The sequence below is a fragment of the Microtus ochrogaster genome, chromosome 18 (assembly GCF_000317375.1).
Source record: "Microtus ochrogaster isolate Prairie Vole_2 chromosome 18, MicOch1.0, whole genome shotgun sequence".
Taxonomy (NCBI): Eukaryota; Metazoa; Chordata; class Mammalia; order Rodentia; family Cricetidae; genus Microtus; species Microtus ochrogaster.
The window spans coordinates 27,217,101-27,225,258 of record NC_022020.1 but is presented as its reverse complement, the minus strand read 5'-3'; positions in this window follow the sequence as shown (position 1 = coordinate 27,225,258).

The following is an 8,158-nucleotide window of genomic DNA, read 5'->3' as shown; positions in this document are numbered from 1 at the left end:
TAATATTGTAAGTTATCTTAAGTGGTACTTCAGAGTTTTGGAGTACCCCCACCCCTCACCATTATAACCCAGAACATAGAAACCCTTACATATACACCTGGCTGAAACACACAATTTCACAAAAAGTATGGGGTACGTTGTGTTCTTTCTGTGAACTAAAAGGTCAAACCTAGCTCGATTCCAGACCACAGCTTTAATGGGTCACAGCCACAGTTTGAAAAATGCTAGCTTAAAGCAACCGTTCTCCTTTCCAGAGATGAAGAGGCCCAATTATGATTCTGCGCCACGACTGTAGTGTTTACAAAGACGTGGTTCATTCTGGAATAAATAGGACAAGGGGACATCCTGTGATACAGGCACCATCTGTTCCGAAGCTTGCTGAGTTCTCTGAGCCATGAGCAATTCAAAATGAACGAAATGATGAGATGCCCGAGCATCCGCTGCGGCCTCCGGGGCAGGTCCTGCTGGGAATCCTGGAGACTCAGGTCTGCTTCCTCTCCCTGGAGAATTCTCACCCTTTGGCTATTAGGGTCACTCCCTCCCTGACTCTCACAGCCTTTATCTCTCTGATCTTTGCTGGCCACAGAGTCGTAGTTCATTATTACTTCTATGAAATTCGTAAAATGAGCTGGGGGGGGAGGGAGGTTATACCTAGGGCCTTTGAGTAGCAGCTTCTGGAAATGATCTTCTCACCTCTTATCTACCTAAGACACACACACACACACACACAAAACATTACCACCATGACTCAGTACTGAGGCAAACACCTCTGCTGCCCCAGTACAGCCTGTACACGAAGTTTGAAATTTGCATTTTTGATGAGCCAACTTTTAGAAGGTGACTCTCTGCCTTTTAAATGCTTGAGGGGTTAGGAGATCTGAGATTGCCCCTTAGGGATGCCCTTGACCACAAAGAGCAAAACAAAAATGATGTCATCGTCATCACTTTCAATGCTTATATGATGGAATTTCTGTTTGCCAAAGGGCTAGGGAGAGGACTCAGGCCCACGGCACAGGGACATTCTTGTCATATTGGCTACCATAGTGACAGTGGTCCCTCCATTCAACAACAGCAAAATGGTGTCTTTCTACTTTTCACAAATTAAGTTTTTTTTCTTTTTCCATGCTCGTATGTATATGTGTGGTGGACACATGTGTATGGATGCTGTGGATGTGTGTAGGCATCCCTGAGGGGAGGGTATTGCATTCACATGTGTGACATACACATAAAGGCACAAGGCTGTTGTTGGAAAGCATCCCCCAACAACACTGTACCTTAGTTATTCAGACAAGGTCTCTCAATTGACTCAGAACTCACCGATGCAGCTAGTCCTACTAGCTAGCTTATTCTGGGGATATCCTGTCTTTACCTTCCGAAGCTGGAATTATTGCATGCAGACCATCATACTCATGTGGCATCTGTGTATGTCCTGGGGATTCAAACTCCATTCACACTGGCACTGTGAATGCTTGAACTGCTGAATTATGTCCCCAGCCCACAAAAGTTGTTAGGGGCCATCATGACACTATAGGGCGACTGAAGTCCAAATGAACCGTGAAAACTACGTATTCTCCATCCCAAAAGCACAACCAGTAAAATGGCATAATCCCCCTCCCAAACCTGTCCTTTGCTTCCCAGAAAGAATTTCCTTTTGCCATTGCACATAAAACTCACTCTAACTTTCAGCCGGAGCTGGAGGCGCAGGGATGTGACATCAGGCAGTCACACCGACGCTACTAACATCCCCTCAAATTTTGGGGGCCCTGTGCTAGGACTGCTGGAAGCTCGCCAAACATCAGTTCCACTTTGCAGCTGACATCGTGACCATGACATATTACACTGTTAACTTTACACCCTGGTTAATAAAACAGGAAATGAGGTCACACACTGCCCGAAGCCAGACGAGGGTTTGCTTCACCCAAGCACATATTACAGGACCTAATTTGGGGGTCTTCTGATGGGGCTTGAAAGTCTGTGATGTGAGGAGGAGATATTTTCCAAATCACTTCCTCCTCCTACCCCATTGCACCACACGGGCTAAATTTACCGAAGCAGCAGCTAAACGCCAGTGTCCGCTTTATGACATAAACAAGCAAAACCTCACCCTGCTCTAGCCTTAGCGAAGGGTAGGGGCCTCCCTGCTGGGAACTCCATTCAGTCTAAGAAGCTCATTCACTTGGTTCAAGTGTTTGAGGATGTGGGCGTAGAAAGGCAATGTGCGCAGGAGTGGACTTCATTGTGGTTTTCACATTTTACATTTTCCTGCCATAGGGAAACGCAGACCAGCTTCTGTGTGAGGTGGAAAGTCAGGACTCTGAGGGTCTGGGGACACCAGCTGAGCATCTGGCAGTCCCCGTGGAGATGAACAGGAAACTCTATGTCACTCTCAAAACAGGACACCTGCATTGAGAGCTGGACAATGGCACCGGCTTTAGAATGGGCCAGGCTTTCTCTGACACCACAGGTGCTCCAGGAAGGCTCTGAAGGGAGGGCAAGAGAGAGGAAAATGGGGCGCTACCAGACTGTCCCCCACATTTAACTGAGTCAAAGAGAGAAAGGGTTTAAGATTGCTCGACAACATGCATGACACTTGGACCTCTGGGGGTGCCATCCTCAAAAGCAGGAACAGGAAGTAGAAGCATCTACCCCTGATGGTGCACTAACACATCCAATTATTAATCATTTACTGTCTATGAGTCAGCATTAAAGCAGGAGACAGGATTCACATCAATAATGCGAACAGGAAGGTCTTAGTGGCTAAGGGAGGGAAAGAGATCCTTAGAGATCTAAGGATCACTGCAAAGACAGGTGCAAGGAGCAGCTGCTATTCCCAGGGCTGAAGAGAGGAAGCAATAAACTTGAAACTGGTGCCCCCTCAATGAAGAGATGCGGGCTGTACTAGGAGCATGCGTCTGTAGCCCACTGGATGGCGCTTTAGGAAGCTTCCGATCGGAATGCTGGTGAAGCTCTGCAGATGCAACTTTCTAGACAGTCATAACAGAGACCGTGCGCCACCAGGTCTCCATAGACACTGCCCCAGCAAGAGGGGAAGCCCCAGGAGCCACAACAAAAGCCCTTCTCCAACAGCGTCCCTCCAGCGCCCTCTACTGGCAACCCTCACAACACTGGTGGAGGAGAAACGTTTGCAGTCCTGCTCCAGTGTCCCAAAGCAAAGACAGAGTGGGGATTGGGAGCAGACAGGTCATAAACAGACAAGGCATAATCATAGAAAATCATAGCTCCTACACTGTGCCAGACCTACAGAGTTTGAAGATTAAAAAAAAAGGTATGACCCTTCCGAGAAAACATGGTGCTGGAGAAAATCTTTATCAAAGTGTTGATATTTTTGGATTCCTTCAAATTAAAGAATGTTACTGGCAGGTGGGCACAATGGTGCACACCCATAGTCCCAGCACTTGGTGGGTGCTGAGGCAGGAGGATTATGAGCTGAAGACTACATAGTAAGACCATGTTTCAAAAATAATCAAAATAACAAAAGTTACTAATTCTCTAATCATTTCAGAAGAACTTCTTCCTGGGGTTATCGCCTAATTTAAATAACCTTGGGGCTGCAAAGATGGTTCAGCTGTTAAGAGCACTTGTTACTTTTGCAGAAGATCCAGGTTTGATTCTTAGCGCCCACATGGTAGCTAACAACTGTCTGTAACTCCAGTTCCCACAAATCCAATGATATACTATGGTGGTTTGAGAAAGGCACCATAAGTTTGTATGTTTGACTATTATGGTCGTTTCAATGTAATTGGCTCCCAAAATCCCAAAGGGAGTGGCACTATTAGGAGGTGTGGCCTTGTTGAAGTGGGTGTGGCCTTGTTAAAGGAAGTGGTCCCCGTTTGGGCAGGCTTTGAGATCTCTTTTCCTCAGGCTTCACTCAGTGTGATAGACAGTCCATTTCCTGTTACTTTCTGACCAAGATGTAGCCTGCACCGAGTCTGCCTGCACACCACCATGCTCCCTGCCATGGCAATAATGAACTGAGTGTCTGAACTATAAGCAAGCCACCTCAATGAAATGCTTTCCTTTGTAAAAGTTGCTGTGGTCATGGTGTCTCTTCACAGGCATAGAAACCCTAAGACAATTATGTGATCCAAAGTTGGTGGAACTATCTGGAAACAATTAGGAGGTATGGCGTTGTTGGACTCGAAAGACTTGCGCCATTCCCAATGTGCTTTCTCCACCTCCTGGTTGTGGAACAAGATGTGAGTTCTTTGTTGCTGCTCTAGTGCCATGCCTGCCTGCTGCCACATTCCTCTGGCATGATGGTTGTGGTGGTTTGAATAGGAATAGACCCCATAGATTCATGTGGTTGAATGTACAGCCTATAGAAACTGGCACTATTAAAAGGTGTGGCCTTGTTTGAGGAAGTGTGTCACTGTGTAAGCGGGCTTTGAGGTCCTAAGCCACGCCTAGTGTGGCAGTCTCCTGCCGCCTGAGGATATAGTCGTAGAACTCTTAGTTTCTTCTCCGGCACCATGTCTGCCTGTGAGCTGTCATACTTCTCATTCTCACCATCATGATAAGGAACTAAACCTCTGAAACTGTAAGCCAACCATGGTCATGGCCTCTCTTCAGAGCAATAGAAACCCTGACTAAGACATTGGCCACAGACTCCTGTCCCCCGGAACCATAAGCCCCAGATAAACCTTCCCTCTGTGAGTTGCCATGGTCACGGTGTCTTACACAGTGAATGAAAAGTGACTGAGACACAAGCATGCAAGAGAAACACTCGTTACACAGCAACAAAATATAAACAAATCTAAAAAATTTTAAATCAGCCTAGATCAAAATAGACTGAAGAAGACTTTTTTGAAACCGACTCCCAGACATGAAATCTTGGCTCCTCTATTAACTGACTTTGTAACTTTGGGAAAGTCACTTGTACTTAATCCATGGTACACTGAATCCAAGGGTGTTGTTTTGTTTGTTTGTTTTCATTTTTGTTCTTACCATATGACTCCTCATATATTTTGAATGGATTTTTTATTGTTTTTATTGAACTATATATTTTTTCCGTTTCCCTCCCTTCTTCCCTTCTTCCTTTCTACCCTTTCCCATGATCCACATGTTCTCAATTTACTCAAGAGATCTTCTCTTTCTCTACTTCCCATGTAGATTAGATCCATGTATGTCTCTCTTAGGGTCCTCTTTGTTGTCTAGGTTCTCTGGAGTTGTGATTGTAGGCTGTTTTTTCTTTTCTGGTTTATGTCTAAGAGCCACTTATGAGTGAGTACCCATAGCCCTGTGACTCTGAGACAGTTGGCATCTGAAGGTACAAGCTCTGCTTACAAGGTTCCATCCTGCCTCTGATATGTGTAGTCCATAGAGGGGAGCCACAAGAAAACCTCAGCCTTCCCACTCCCTGGCCTGTCACTGGCTTGACATCATCCCAGGAGGGGGCACACTGGTTAAGTTGGTCACTTAATCACTTGTGCAGCCTTTCAACATTTTTTTTCAAGACAGGGTCTTGTTGTGTGGTCCGGAGTAGACTTGACACTCCCTTCTTCTCTACCTCTCAAGTGCTGGGATTATAGACATACAATATACTTCATTTTTTTTTTTTAGTTTTTTATATTTTGTTTGTTGGTTTGTTGTTTGTTTTTCTAGACAGGGTTTCTCTGTGTAGCCTTGGTTGTCCTGGAACTCACTCTGTAGACCAGGCTGATCTCAAACTCACAGAGATCCATCTGCCTCTGCCTCCCAATGCTGGGATTAAAGGCGTGTGCCACCACTGCCTGGAGTCAGTGAGTTCTTAATAACTCTTAATTATATATCAAGCCTGGAGATGACAGTGGTGCACCAGAAAGTTCTTTGCTAGAGCTTATTGTAAGTACATCATTCTCCAAATCTTGGTATTTTCATACTGCTTCTCAAAGGCTTGTTTGCCACATTAGCCCTTTATCTGAGGGTGGGACCTCTAACTCAGGCAATTTACCTATTTATTATAAATTTATTATTTAAGATAGATTCAGTTGTATCTACTGTAGGGTCATTGTCAGATAGCCTACAATGTTCACAAAGGGTTGTTAATTGCCAGTAGACTGTGCACATTTTTTAAAGCATCCATTAAAAGACCCATAGCCCTTAAGCTCTCTTCGTGAGTCACCTTTCCTAGATGACTGTAGCTACCAAGCCTCATCAAAGAGGCCTCTCCTTCCAGCAACCTGAAAACCACAGCTGGACACAATGCCGAGATCATGGGGAGTCCATCCCCAAGAGATACATCTACATCACAGCTCTGCTTTGGAGGCTCCAGGAACATCAAGGCAGAGGAGGCAGAAAGAGTGTAAGAGCCAGAACAGCAGGAAGTCTGCGGTGAAACAGCCGCTCTTAGAAACAATGCATAAACAAGACCGCAAAAGTAGCAATATCAACAGACATGCTAACGAGGAAAGGGAAATTTTCACAGGGTCCTACCCTTTTAGACAAAGAACAGCAGGGGTCTACGGACTGCAGAGAGAAGCCACTCCCAGGGAAGAGTCCCCTTGTTGGTTGTCCAATGCAGTGTGGTCAGCCTTGAAATCATATATACACCACCAACAAAAAGTAATTCAGAACACAAACATATGTGTGTGTATACATATATATTTGTGTATATACATATATATATATTTGTGGCTATATATACATATGTATGCAGCAATCAAAGAAAGAGAGGCTATCAGTTTGAGAAGGATGGGAGGGGTTGAAGAAAGGATACCTGGGAGGAGCTGGAAAACAGAAAGGGAGGGGGAAAGTGGTGAGTTCATATTTTAAAATATGAAATAAAAGTACACATTAAAATAAATATATAGCTAACAATAAAATGAACATCTGTGTATCATGTGTCCCATATAGACAGTCTGCTTCAGGATGAACTCTGTACAAAAGCTCACACAGAGAAATATATCCAACATTCTCGGGCCATAAAACAGTGGGTTTTAACTTGCTCAAGAGATGTCTTGAGGAAGGAGGCTGACATCGAAGGCAGAGCAGAAACTGACCCAGATGAAGAAGTATGAGCAAGGCCTGTAAAGCACATTCCAGACAGAGGCAGCAGCCAGGCCAAGTCCCTGTGGCAGAGAGAACACATTCGCAGTGAGACTCGAGTGTCAAAACCAGGCAGGGGTGGGGAGCATGGCATGAACGAGACTGTCCAGGGAGAGATAGAGAGAAGAAAGTTGAGGCAGAGGGAGCTCCACTAGCAACATCTGTAAAGAACTGTGCACACGGCTGAACTGTAACACATCTCTAGACTGGCTGCCAAAGAACACAAATAATCAGGATCCGTATGCATGTATCTGGCCTGGGTTCAAATCCGAGAGTCTGTGAAATGTATTCCAGGCTTGAAAGTTTAGAGGCTGAGGTTACATTTGCTAAATATTTAGATCTTCTACTGAGGCTTTTGTTCATTATATCCAGCAGGTGGAGTACAGAAAAATGCTTTTGGTTCATAACAAATTCCCTTTCACACAAAACGGAGACAAAGTTTTCCCCACGGCCATGAGTGACAGCTGGAACAGGAAGAAGTGGAAGTGAAAACATGGCGGAACTGGCTTCTTACTCCAGATAGTCTGCACTGGGTGCTTCTGTTCAAGTTTGGGGAGCTTTATTATTAACCAATCCAAAAAGAAACAAAGCAGTTTGAAAATAGTCACACATCGAAACCCACATTCTTTGCAAGAAGGACGAGAAGAGGCAGCTGGGAATCTCTTCAGAGATGGCACTAGCTCCAGAGTTGGGCAAGGAACTGAATGGACGGAGACATCTTTATCTGGGTAAGAAAACAGAGAACCTCAAGCCTTTCTCACAGACTGGAGGAGGAAAACACAACATCTTGGAATACACTGAAGAAACTATCCCCTGAAAGTCTCTAGGTCACATGGTGAGCCCCAGGGACAGCAAAACAATCTGCTAAGCATTGAGTGGAGAGTATTTCTGATTCCTGTAGAAATATGGCAGATTCTTTATCATGACCACTAAGAATTGATCTTGATCCATTTAGTAACAGGATGGAGACCAGCCTGCTTGACAATCAAACAATACAACAGTCCCTGCTATGGAAGAAGGATATTAACAGACCCTGAAGAATCAAGCAGAAAACGCTATTGAGGTGTTCACACTGCTGGAGAGTGTGATATACACACATGTCATTAGAATGTAG